Below are 12,959 nucleotides of genomic sequence, written 5' to 3'. Positions count from 1 at the left end.
CACGATCTCTGCGTTGTTTGTTTGGGCAAAGAGCACGCACGCGATGTCCTTGAGGGGGCAATCCGCGTTCTTTGCGAGCGTATTTTAATGAAAAAGCAGAAGAAGCTGAGGTTGAGCCTTCCCAATCCTCCTGCTCTGCGTATGGTGAGTTTTGAGCATTATCTTTCTTATGCATTCATCGATTCTAGCATACGAGTTATGCCAACATCGAGGCGATGTGCGGAAACGACTATGAGAGGATGCCCCTGTAAAAAAGACGACTGGCTAGCTATCTTATATGTATTTAATGTGCTGGTGGTTATGTGTGTATAATCCTTCTGTGAGATTTCTTTGCAGCGTTTTCCGGTACCTGTGTGTTTCTGTCCTTTCTAAGGTAGGTCCTCTGTGAGCACCCCTTTGCTGGATTCAGAAACCAGGTGCTCGACTTGTGTCACTGACAGCCGTCTAACGTCCCAGGGGCGACTCCCATAGCAATATGGTAGAGTTGGTACTTAGTGCTCGCCATGGTTCTGGCCTGCACTCCCCTCAGCATGGCGGCGTGGGTGTACCGTTCCCCATAGCGACCCCTAGAGGACGCAGTTCGAAGTTCCCTTGAAAAGGAATGTCTCAGGTTACTTATGTAACCATGGTTCCCTGAGTAGGGAATGAGACACTGCGTCCTCTAGGCTTCCTGCCATGCTTCGAACGCAAGCTTCAGACGAAGAAGTGAATGACATGCCTATTTATACTATAGTCGCACCGGTAGTGACGTCATGGGCTGTCGCTGGCCAACGTGTTGTTGGTGTTTTTTCAATGTATGCTTCAGACACGGGTCACGACGAGGCGTTCCCCATAGCGACCCCTAGAGGACGCAGTGTCTCGTTCTCTACTCAGGGAACCATGGTTACATAAGTAACCTGAGACGTTGTTTTATAAATCATGTATATATAAATTATGTGGTAATTTTCATTTTCGGGTGAACTATCCCTTTAAATATAGAAGGATTTTGAGTATGTTACTTTTAATTTTAGTATAATCCTCACACAAAGTTTTCAAGTTACTTGGAAAACAGCACACAAGTTGTATAGACTACTTTTATGTTATTTTTATGGTTCATTTTAGTCTTTTTGGTAGCTGCTGGTCACTATTCAGTATTCTTTTATCATCTCCATTGGTGGTCTTTGGAAGAAAAGAACATCATAAGATTTCAGAAATGAGAACATAATGGCTGAACTATTCCTTTAAAGCAAAAAGTACACTTTTATTGATTCACTCTTCTTTTTATTCTGTGCACCATTAGTCTAATTTCTGTCAATAGGTCGAGAGTGAAAAAGGCCTGTTTACTCCCAGGATGAGAAGACCTACATCTGAAGAGGACTGAGCCTGGAATGTATGTGTGTGTGTGTTTCTGTTGCATAAGGTCAGCTGGCACCAGTCCCTCCCTGCTGTCGGGATTGCTATATCCTCGTTGGCCATAAATATGCTTTTATTCATCCTCCCGTAGAGAAAGCAAGCGATCAGTAGGGAAATGGTGTGGGGGGGTTGATTTGGCGTTTGCTCATTATATTAGCCTTTATAGCTGGAGGGATGGAAGAGTTTGAGAGAGTGAGGAATGCTCTTTTGGATATCTGCTTGAAAGTATTTGCACAGTGTGACTGACGCGACAGCTTCAGGGCTGTCTATGTGTGGCCGTCAATAAAAGCACACGCAGATGGTGTGGGCTTTTGTGGCTGTTTGCCCCCTTAAGAAAATTGCCCTCGGCCCTTCTAGCAGCCTGTGAAGTGTCGGATGAGTGTTTTTGTGTTAATATGTGCGCCAGTTCACTCTGTATAAATTTCACGTCACCAGATAACACTGCATACAAATGCCACTTTGCCATCTAAAGCAGTGTTTGTATTCTCTTCTCTGCTTATCTGTTCCTCCTCACAAGCACTCACACACACAAATGTTTGTTTTTCACTCTATCACATCAGATCACGGACAAACTTCCCCTCCTCGCCTCATTAACTTCTGTCGTGCATGGTTTTCTACATGGATTCCCTCTTATCTTACCATGACCTCTGTCGAACGAGAGTTCGTTCTCTGTGAGATTACGTAATCCTGCCCGTGGGGTCTAATCCTGACGGGCTTTCTAAAGTCATTTGTGTTGAAAATGTGCAAGAATCTGTTCCTTTGGGTTTCACGGCAAAGCCCCAAACATGGCCAAAGGGAAGGTGTTGATTGAGTTGTCAATAGCTGATCAAAACATTATTTTTTCATTCTGAAGGAAAAAAATGGTGTTTTGTTGGAATTAAGGGAGTTATTTGTAGCTTAATTTTCTGGCTGACATAATGAAAATGAATTATACTTTGAATGAGGCAAATGAGAAGAAACTGCACACATACTCCATTGATTTTCACAACATCCCTGACTTGCAGTGTAATCAGTTTCTTCAATATGTTTGGTAACACTACTTGCCATTGGAACTGAGAGGATTTGCTGTCGATAGCTATTTCATACAGCACATGAAACTGTATATATTAAACAAATAAACACGCTGGAGAAGTCACAGAAACGCAACCACTTAAAACATGGACGATACAGGCGAACTGAGGAGAATTCAGGGCTTATGTACAAATTTGGATAATCAAAACTAATTAGCAGGAACACAGGCAAAGATAATTATATATATTAAACATTTTGACTGTCTAATTATTTAGCTGTTTTTCCTTGTATATTAGTGATAAACCGTGCAGGTCATTGTATCACTTTCAGCATCGTAAACAAGCTGGTCTCCATCTGTTAGTGAAACTGCACTAAAATGTGAAGACATACTGTGCTTTTATTCCTGCTCATTTTGGATGTTGGATGTGACAATTCCACATATGTGTTGCCACATGGATCTCTGGAGAAAAAAAAATGACTTTAGACATCCTAGAGGAGGAAGTTGTTAAAAGGCATGTGTTTTCTTCAGCAGACAGTTTCATTTGAAGTATGTTAGTCTCTTACATAAGCAAGGGTTGACTCTCGTTCTTACAATGTGATTTAAACCACATAATTTTAAATAAAGTTACCAGCCAACTGGCGAGTAACTTTATTTACTTTTGGTGCTTGGCAGGTGTTAATTTTGAACCTTGCTCACATCTTGCACAGTGCAGACACAATACACAGCCAAAATGGACTGAAGCATGGTCATATTTTTGATTTAGAAGGGATAAAGTCATAGTCAAAGTTCACAGAAACTCCAGAATGTACCAAATCCTACCACTGCGGGGTTTTTTTCTTTTTTATGGTAAGAAATAACCTTATTTTTTACTATACTCAAGTGATTCAATATGAGTATTCATTTTACATACCCAATCAGTTGATTATTCTCTGTCCAGAGGATTCTGCCTATCGTGAGTGTGTGTGTCCTTCGGTTTCCTCATTCAGCATCCGTGGGCTGTGGATGTACCCAGTAACCATAGATCAAGATTGAACATATTTAATGCTTCATCTGTCAGTGGAGACATATTCCTCTTTTTCTCTCTCTTAGATTTTCTTTTCCTCTGAGGAGAGAATGGCAGACTGAGAGGAAGTAACATTCTTAAAGACCTTAGCAACCCCTTGTATTCTTCACATGTTCAGTTTGTGTATCTCTGTGAAATTAAATAGGAGTTAATTTTTAAAATTCCTATGTTTTTTCCTTTTTTGTCATTGCTCAAAAATTGTATGAGATGAGACAAAAATACTCATATAGTTCTCTCCTTCTCTCTTTCTGTCTCCCAAATGTTCAGGTTTTCCAGGTGTCCTCTCCATAAATTCCTGCTCTTAGATGGTAACAGAGAGCTTGAGAATAAGAGGTAAACTAAATTCCTGCATATGTGCATGTTATTGATTGTCTTGTTCTGAGAGTATTAGGGCTGGGCGATATGAGCAAAAATTCATATCTCAGGATTACTTTGGCTGATTTGGGGCATACAGTATATACACTGTAAAAAAAATTCCGTAAAATTTACGGTAAAAAACCGGCAGCTGTGGTTGCCGGAATTTTACCGTAAAAAATATGGTAGCAACATTTTAGGTTTTACGGTTTTAACTTAAATTTACAGTTAAATACCGTAATTTCATTAACTGAAATAATGTTAATATACCAACCTATTGAAGTACTGAAATCTGTTTTGTACCCTTGTAATACACTGATAACCACCAAATGCAGGTGGTGATGAGAAAGTCACATGATGAACCAAAGCCCATCACAAGCAGCTTTTAAATAATAACATATATAGAAGGTGCACAGTGTCATTCACACAAACGCTAAACACCATCATGGTAACACACATGAAACTGAAATAATTCAATAAACATTCATTTAACAACATTAGGTGTAACACACAACCCTAATATACAAAACTGATAAGAAAAAACTAAGAAGAAACAGTTATTTCAACAAAAAAACATCAAATTTGAAATGTAACGCAGGGAATTCTGAGAATGTCAATTTACGGTTATTCACTGTAAATTATACAGTCTTTTTCACTTCCAAAAACGGTATACTACCGTAAAATTAATGTCCAATACATGTAATGTCCAATACAGTTTTTCACCGTATATAGTAGGGGAATTTACCGTTAACCATTTAACAGGTTTTTACTGTAGCATTTTTACAGTCTTTTACCGTTAAATTCACGGTCATTTTTTACAGTGTATATCTCGGTATTTTCTATGCTTTTGTATTTGGATTAAAAAAAATCTGTATTTTATATATAATATAAATATATGTATTTAACATCCTACCCAATGTTCTCCAACAAAACAATGCATTTAAAGGCAATGAACAACAAATAAAGTAAATGTAACCATGTAGGCATATATTATGTGCAAAAAAGGGTTAAAATCACATTACATTCTAACATTCTAACATTGCAATATAAAAACAAAAATAATGCCTTTAAAGCAGAAGTTAAATTCACTAAACTTAAAATGAAAATAATAAAAAAGCACAGACTAATTGAGTAAAAGGGCTGTTTTGATTTCCCATTACAGTCACTTTACAGTTAGTGCTATCATACAAATACACTTACTTGTAGGTTTAAAATTCTACATATGTCACATTTATTGTCCAACTACAAATATTTTTTCTACAGACACATTAAACAGCGAGAGTAGCTTCTCTGTCAGCGGCACACACAGCTTTTCTGTCAGAGCATCTGACGGGGCAAGCTGCTTTAAACTATATGAAACTATAAACTATACTATATCTTCCAAGTTTTTTTAAGCCCTTCATATAAAGCTTGTCACATGTGTAGAACAAATTGAATTATGCACTTTCTCCTCAGCAGCTCAGTCTCCTCCGCTATATTTTTCAGATGTGCTCGTATCAAACTACTGTAGGCTATATCGATATAAACGGTATTGCCTCATATACCGCTCAGCCCTAGAGGGTGTTACATTTGTGATGTGATTACTGTTACTGTTTTCATGCTATATGTAGGCTATGTGTGACAGTGTGAGGATGTGATTCATTTTTAATTGCTATGTTATGGACGATCACATTTTATCTGTAATGTAATTATCAAGAACCTCAGAAACCATGAATGTTGGGTGAGATTTTATTAAATGACTAACTGCATTTTTTTTTCATAAAATAATCTAAAAATGATTATGACACTAATAATTAAAGATTATATTAATTATCCATATTCATTTTTAAATATTCTTTACCATTTAATACATTCATATATAATCAGTGCATCCTTCATTTTTAAGTAGTTTCATAATTAAGATTTTTATATCTTATAGTAATATTTTGTGATATTCGTTTTGCTTGTAAATTGTGCTTTTAAATGAGCAAACTGAGATAGATGAGAACTAGATAAGTTATCTACGCCCTTAATTGAAAATTCCATCAAATAAAAAATTCCAGTATAAATCTATAAAATTTTAAATACAATACCATTTATTGCACATTATAACCAGTGTTGGGGGTAACGCATTACAGGTAACGTGAGTTATGTAATCAGATTACTTTTTTCAAGTAAGTAGTAAAGTAACGCATTACTTCTTAATTTACAAGAGAATATCGGAGTTACTTTTTTTGAGAGAAATCAGATGTTACTGTAGTTCTAAAATAAATATGAATATGCATTAATTCATCTCACTCACAAAAAAAATTGAATAAAATCCTCAAAATTAATAAAAATTATGCAACAGAATATGACGCAAACCTGCAATAATTAAATGTTAAACAACACAAATATCCTTTATGTATTTAATCCCATTCTATTAACCAATGTCTTTGCTTCTGACCTTCGATGATCCAGTTCAACCATACTAATAAACAAAAATGACTCTAGACAAACATTTGTGTGTCTTTTTCTATTGCTGAAGTGTGTTGAAATTTCTTCTTCTGCATTCTACTGTACGGACGTAAATTTACTTTCCCTTCAGCCTGAGGCTTATTCATTCCACTTTTGGTGTGAAAAGGCTTTTATATTTGCCAAAAATAGAACTTTTTTATTTTAAAAACAAACTAGCAAGCCCTGTGCAAATTTAAAATGTAATGCAAAAGTAACATAACGCATTACTTTCCATAAAAAGTAACTAAGTAACGTAATTAGTTACTTTTTTATGGAGTAAAGCAACATTGTAATGCATTACTTTTAAAAGTAACTTTCCCCAACACTGATTATAACCAATAAGACAAATACTAGACAAAGCATAATTTAGTCATAAAAATATAGCCTCATTAAATCCGGACTGACAGTGTGCACTCAGTAACCCCACGATGCACCAGAGTCAGGCATTGTCCTTATTTAAAGGCTTACAGCTACGGGAATGAAACAATGCCTTTGTAATTTGTTTTATCGAGAGGTAGAATTATCTGCCTCCTCCCTGAAGGTGGAGGTTCAAGGTATTTGAGAAGTGTACTGTTTGTGTATTTTATTTTCTTAGCCTCCTCCACAGCAATGTGGTCAGCAAGGTCCTGAAGCTGCTGAGGAAGGCCACAGAGGTTCAAACACAGCCTTTCTATTTTTTAAATTCTTTTTATTTATATATTTTTTATTTATATACTTTCTAGATTAACTTTGAGCCTAGGCACCTGAAGGTTTTTGGACTTTTTAATTCCTAGATAGTTTTTGCCGTGTACATTGATTTATATTAAAATCTGTATGTTTACTGACACTATTTTTTAAGCAGAATTTCCAGTGAAAAGCAATTTGTCTGTCCACAATGAAAGTGAAACTGTGATGTAACAGCCAATCAAAAAATATTTGAATTTTAATATATAGCTGTGTTACTTTCAACCAGTGAGTTTTCACTGTGGGCGGAGCTACCTAGTGTGACTCTAGAAACCAAGAGGTCAATAAAATGTCATTTTTGTTGTTGCTGCTTATCCAGGACTGTATACCTTACCACAAGTTCAATCTTCTCATGTGAAAATCAGTTTATCATTGACTCTGCCTTTCTGTTGAAGTCAACCAGTCATTCTTACTAGTCATGGATATTTCCAGCTGTAGGCTCAAAATGTTCTGAGCAATCTGACAGGTCTACCAGAGTCATATCATCTGCAATTGAACAGCTCTTATCTGAATTCCTCATATTATGTGTACTTACAGACAATAACACTGGGAGGATCATAGTTCCTTGAGGAGCCCTAGTAGAAACAAACAAGCATGAGACGGTAGTGCTGTTGTTTTTAACATACTGCTCTCAGCAAGAGAGAAAGTCCAGAATTCACAGTGTGATGGAATCACAGCTTGATCTGTGGTTTAGTCACGAGAGAACAAGGCACTGTAGTTAAATACAGATGAGAAGTCTAGAAGAGTATCCTGGCTTCTTCAGATGTATTATGTATGACGTTCAGAGCTGCACAGACCTTCTTTGACCCTTATAGTCACAAAGCTCTAACTATCAAGAGAGGTCAGCTGACTTGAAGACTACATGTGTGGTCACATTCTGTGTGAGATCTGCGTAACGTCACACAATGATCAAAGATGTGTCTGCATGTTCACACAGACCCTCAATTAGAAAAATTTTTGGGCTTTTCTCAGAAGAGATTGATGTATGAAATAATTGTAATTCTTTCAATTAATCTGCATATCTGCCTATGCTTGCTTTAGTTAAAAATAACAGTGTTCTGTGAATGTTGATGCTTTAATAAAAAATATTTATCGGGAGCGTGTATGCTGGGATTTCATACATTTCATGGAGAAAAAAGTAACGTATTTAGTAATGTAACTAATTACTTTTGAAATAAAGTAATCAGAACAGTAACATGATTACTTTTAAAAGGAGTAATCAGTAATTAAATTAAATTTTCAGAGTAACTTGCCCAACACTGATCGTGTTAAGGATTTCATGTTATTAATCTAATTAAACAATTGAATCAACTGGCATTGAGAATCAATGGCACTGACTTAATTATTACATTCAATTGCATTTTAAATTTAATGTAATTTAACTAAATTAAATTCATTTAAATAATTGAATGAATATGCACCACATTTTGGCTGATACCAATTAGCCGAAAGCAACTCCGATTAAATGAATAGCCATGAAACTCTACTTGTGTTCTAATTGGTTCGTTCAATTCAATGTTCCCAGCCAGTCGGATTCACATATTCATTAACGTTTTAACTATAACCAGGACATATTCAATGAGTAATATGTCTGCGCGCTATGTATGTCCTCATCTTAGCCCACCGCCTCCCCAGCACCACCTGCCTAGATCTGCTATGGGGGATCTTCCACTGTCTACCAACAGCAGCATATTTCCTTTTAATTTGATGATCTGAGCATTTAACAGAAGCAAGTCTACTTGCTCTGCAGCAGCCTAGCAGATCTAGTCCACCAAGACCAAACCTATGCACAATCTATTTACATTAATAAAGATTTTACACTCTATATCCGAGAGTTGTCATGACTGAACTCATTTTGCTTCATTTGCTGCTGGTGTTGAGCACAGCAACTCATGTCAATAAGCACTCTTAAGAGAAAAGCGCTTTTCGAAAGGGAGACCTCAAAAGGGTTAAATGATCTAAATGCTAAGAAATGTGAACACAATTAAACTTCTAGTATCAGCAGCCAACAAATATCCAATAGGATTGATAGTGGTGAAGAGAGAAATGCAGGTCTAGTGTGAGGTGTGAGGAGGGAGAGGAAGTGTTAATGGGTACAGAGAGCTGTCAGGGTCAAGAAGGCTTCATAAGTTCACACAGACAACTGACCTGATTTCAGCAACCGTCCAAATCACGTCACACATCAGTCTCCTTAATCCAACACATCAACCGGAATTGAGTGTTTGTCTTTGTGGTTAGTTGACTGGCAGTGAGTGACTTTTGTGTCTGCCTTTTTATAAGCGTACTGTTCGTATGTATGGTAAGCTGACTGGAAATCAGTGGTTTTTGTGTCTCTGTGTAGGTGTGCAGCTTTCAATACATGTATGTCTGTGCGGTTGCACTGCTTGGAAATACACACATGCTTACACGTATGCGTGCACACACACACAAAGAGTGGGACAGGAAGAGGCGGGCTGTGAACTCTCTTCTTTTACAAGTTACTTCCGTTTTCAGAGAAAGCTCATATGCTCATAGGTAGGGATGCAACAATTAGGCTATAGATTTTGTTGGTACGATTATTGTCTGAGGAATAATCACGGTTTCATGATTATTACGATTATTATGCATTTATTAGTTTCACAATTACTAATGTATAAACTCACATGAACACTCTTTAGATATTAAAGTGTTATTTATTGCTGCTTTTTGAAACCGAAACAACACAGTAATCAATAATACAGCACAAAATGATAATAAAGACAAACAAAAGTCCATCTCTCTTTAACTGGAATTAGAAAAAGGTGACCTCTGCTCTGTAAACATCCATGTCAGTATTTCCGTTTTAAAAATTACAAATGGAATAGATCACAAAAGTATTTAGTGTTTTCAGTTTGCTCATTCTTTAGACTTCTTTTGGACCTGAGGTAGAGAACTTGGAAACATGGTGAAAAAAAAAATATTGTTGGTTTTTGTCTTGTGAATAAAACAGGGATAATAAATAACAATGTTTATGAAGTATTATTAAAACTATTATTTACTTTATTTATCCCACAGGGTAAACTGTTACTAATGAGGGGAATAAACTGAACTATTATTGTAGCCTAATCAACTGCCATCCAATGCGTATTCATTTTAATAATCTTTATAATAATTCATTTGATTTTACATGTGGCCTGAGAAAATCATGTCTATTATTTTGGTTTGTGAGATCGGAGAACATTTAGGAGGACAAAAACATGTTGTGAACGCTGGCCCTTGACTTTTATTAATAAAATAGCCTAGATACTGAATCGCTACATTATATCCATCAGCAACGAGGGGGTAAAATCGCTGTTAAACTCACAGCTTCATTGTTTGTAGAGAGACGCGCAGACGCAGGCCAATCATCCTGATTAATTCAATTAACTGTGACGTTTTAAAGCGCAGTTAATCGTGAAACCGGTTTATCGCTGCATCCCTACTCATAGGTGAAAGCTCACCTTAAAAGTCTGTCTGTCTGTCTGTCTGTCTGTCTATCATCTGTCTGTATATCTGTCTGTCTGTCTGTATGTCTGTCTGTCTGTCTGTTGTCTATCTATCTGTCTATCTGTCTATCTATCTATCGACTTCAGGGAAACCATATGAAAAAAGCTAAGTGAGCTTCAGGGGGAAAAAATGCTACTCAAGTGTAAAATATGTCCACTTCAATGCATCATGCTTCAGTCTAACATCACTGAGATTCTTTGCTGGTTAATTTCAGCTTGTGCAGTCATCATCATAAAAACTGTCAGCGGACTGAGCAGATGACCCCACCGGGAGTGATGATTGAATATGTAGTTTTGAGTGCGTTTATGTGCATGGAATTTGATGTTTTATGCAGTGCTTGCTTGTAGTTGAGAGACAAGCAAGTCACGTGGCCATGCTGAGGATATGTTGACGGTTTAAACCAATTAGATTAACAAACACAGAGACAAGGCAACACTTCTGCACATGCTCAGATGACTAGTGGTTGACTGGTATGGGTTTTAACACAGATATGGGCTGATACTGATGTCTAGAGACCAGCTGGCTGATATAATGCTGATGTGGTGGTGTTCTGAAATGAGGAGGCAAAGTCCTCAAAGTTTTTTTTTATTATTTTTATTAAATGTCCAAGTCACATTTTCTTGGTTAAATAAACATTACCAATCACAGCTGAACATACCCAGTCATATCCAATCATATCATGATGGAGACATTGCCTCCTCTCACGTGACTTTCCCCCATTCATTCTCAGTTACCGCCCAGCAAACCCACCGCACGCTATGGGGGATCTGTTAAAACTCAATGGGCTCAGGGGAGGCGAAAGAAATGTGGACTTCCGCTGTAACTTTACCTGCTGGTGTTGCTGTCGGACAGTGTTTCTTTAGAGAAACGAGTGATTTATGCACTTTATAATGTTATACTTTGTAATATTGGCGTTGTTTTATTGTTTTATTTTTGTACTACGAATGTTTTTTCTCATCCAATATTGAGGAGACACTGCCTCTCTTACCTCCTCGGAGGAAACACCCCCGATATATATAATAGTTTTTAATCATAGCAAATTAGATGTATACAAAATTGTTGAATTTAAAAGGTGAAGTGTGTAATATCTGTTCAACTTGATGGTGATATTCTCAAAATTGTCAAATATTGATTAATCGCCCTGGCTAATATATTGGTCTTTCTGTAGTACAAACAACATCTTCTTTCTCTCTGCTTCTCAGTTTTTGTTCCTCTCATCTTGCTTTATTAAGGTTTTCATAGCGAGTATAAGCATCTCAGCGTGTCTGTCTCTGTCTGAGGGGAGCAAGAGATTAATTTCAACACAATCATTTCCTTCCTCTTCATGTTTTCTTCTGTTCTCTGGGAGTCTCTTCTTGCGCTCACACACATGCTATGCCAGCAAAGTGGCTGTGTTGACACAACAAATCAATTAAATGCATACAAACACCTTTCTCTGAATCCACGAGGAGTGAAAAGATTGGACACAACATTAAAACCCACAATGCATTGTATTGCAAAGGTTCCCTCCATCATCTATATTACGCAGGAGCTTTTCCCTCAAATTATGCGATCTGAAGATAAATCAAACACGCTCCTGTAACAGTGATTATGCACAGTGTTAGTGTCAGGACCTAGTGCTCACTGCCTAGTCTTCAGCATGCTGAACTTTATATGGGAGATTAGATTTTCATGACAATTAAGCACAAATTTTCTGGATTTTATACTTATGAGCTTTTAAAAAAAATTCCTGTTATTCACGTTGGTGATTTATTTGAAATTTATCATTTAAATGTTATTATTATTACATTTATTAATTAAAAATTATTTGATCAACATGGATGAAAAGAAATTCATTATGTACACTAACATTCAAAAGTTTACTGTCCATATTATTTTTTTTAAAGAAAGGACACATTGAATTGATCAAAAGTGACATTAAAGCTATTTATAGTTACAGAATATTTCTATTTTGAATACATTATTTTCTTTTAACTTTTTATTCATCAAAGTATTCAGAAAAAAGTATAATTGTTTCCACAAAAACTTTAAACGGCGCTACTGTTTTAAATATAAATATCAATAATAATAAGAAATGTTTCTCGAGCATGTGACACTGACGACTGGAATATTTTGAGTTGTATATATACACACTTTTTCAATTAATTATTATTATTATTATTATTATTATTATTGAAAAAATATTATTGTTATTATTAAAAACATTATGCTTTAATGTTACTTTATAGCTACTAATAAGTGCGTGTGTGTGTGTATGTATATATATAGCTATCATGTATGTATGATGTATGTAGCCATCATTTCAGAAGTGACAGAAATGTCAAATACAATAATTTTATGTAGGCCTATGAATGTATTATTATATATATGAATGTATTAATATTTTTTCCTAATGGCAATTTTATGATTGTTTTATATAGGCCTACCATTTCACTG

General features: G+C 36.1%; 1 protein-coding gene across 1 annotated transcript in view; it reads left to right on the top strand.

The window, feature by feature from the left end:
• Positions 1-12,959, top strand: part of LOC107690298 (signal transducer and activator of transcription 5B-like) — a 92,621-nt gene that overhangs the window by 40,489 nt on the left and 39,173 nt on the right. Inside the window, exon 2 of the mRNA XM_016488594.1 lies at positions 3,735-3,800. The gene's annotated coding sequence lies outside the window, so the exon portion shown is untranslated. The remainder of the gene's footprint in view (positions 1-3,734; positions 3,801-12,959) is intronic.

The sequence above is a fragment of the Sinocyclocheilus anshuiensis genome, unplaced genomic scaffold (genome assembly GCF_001515605.1).
Source record: "Sinocyclocheilus anshuiensis isolate Anshui unplaced genomic scaffold, SAMN03320099.WGS_v1.1 scaffold461, whole genome shotgun sequence".
NCBI lineage: Eukaryota > Metazoa > Chordata > Actinopteri > Cypriniformes > Cyprinidae > Sinocyclocheilus > Sinocyclocheilus anshuiensis.
Note: the sequence above shows the minus strand (reverse complement) of the source record. Positions and strands in the feature narration are given on the sequence as shown.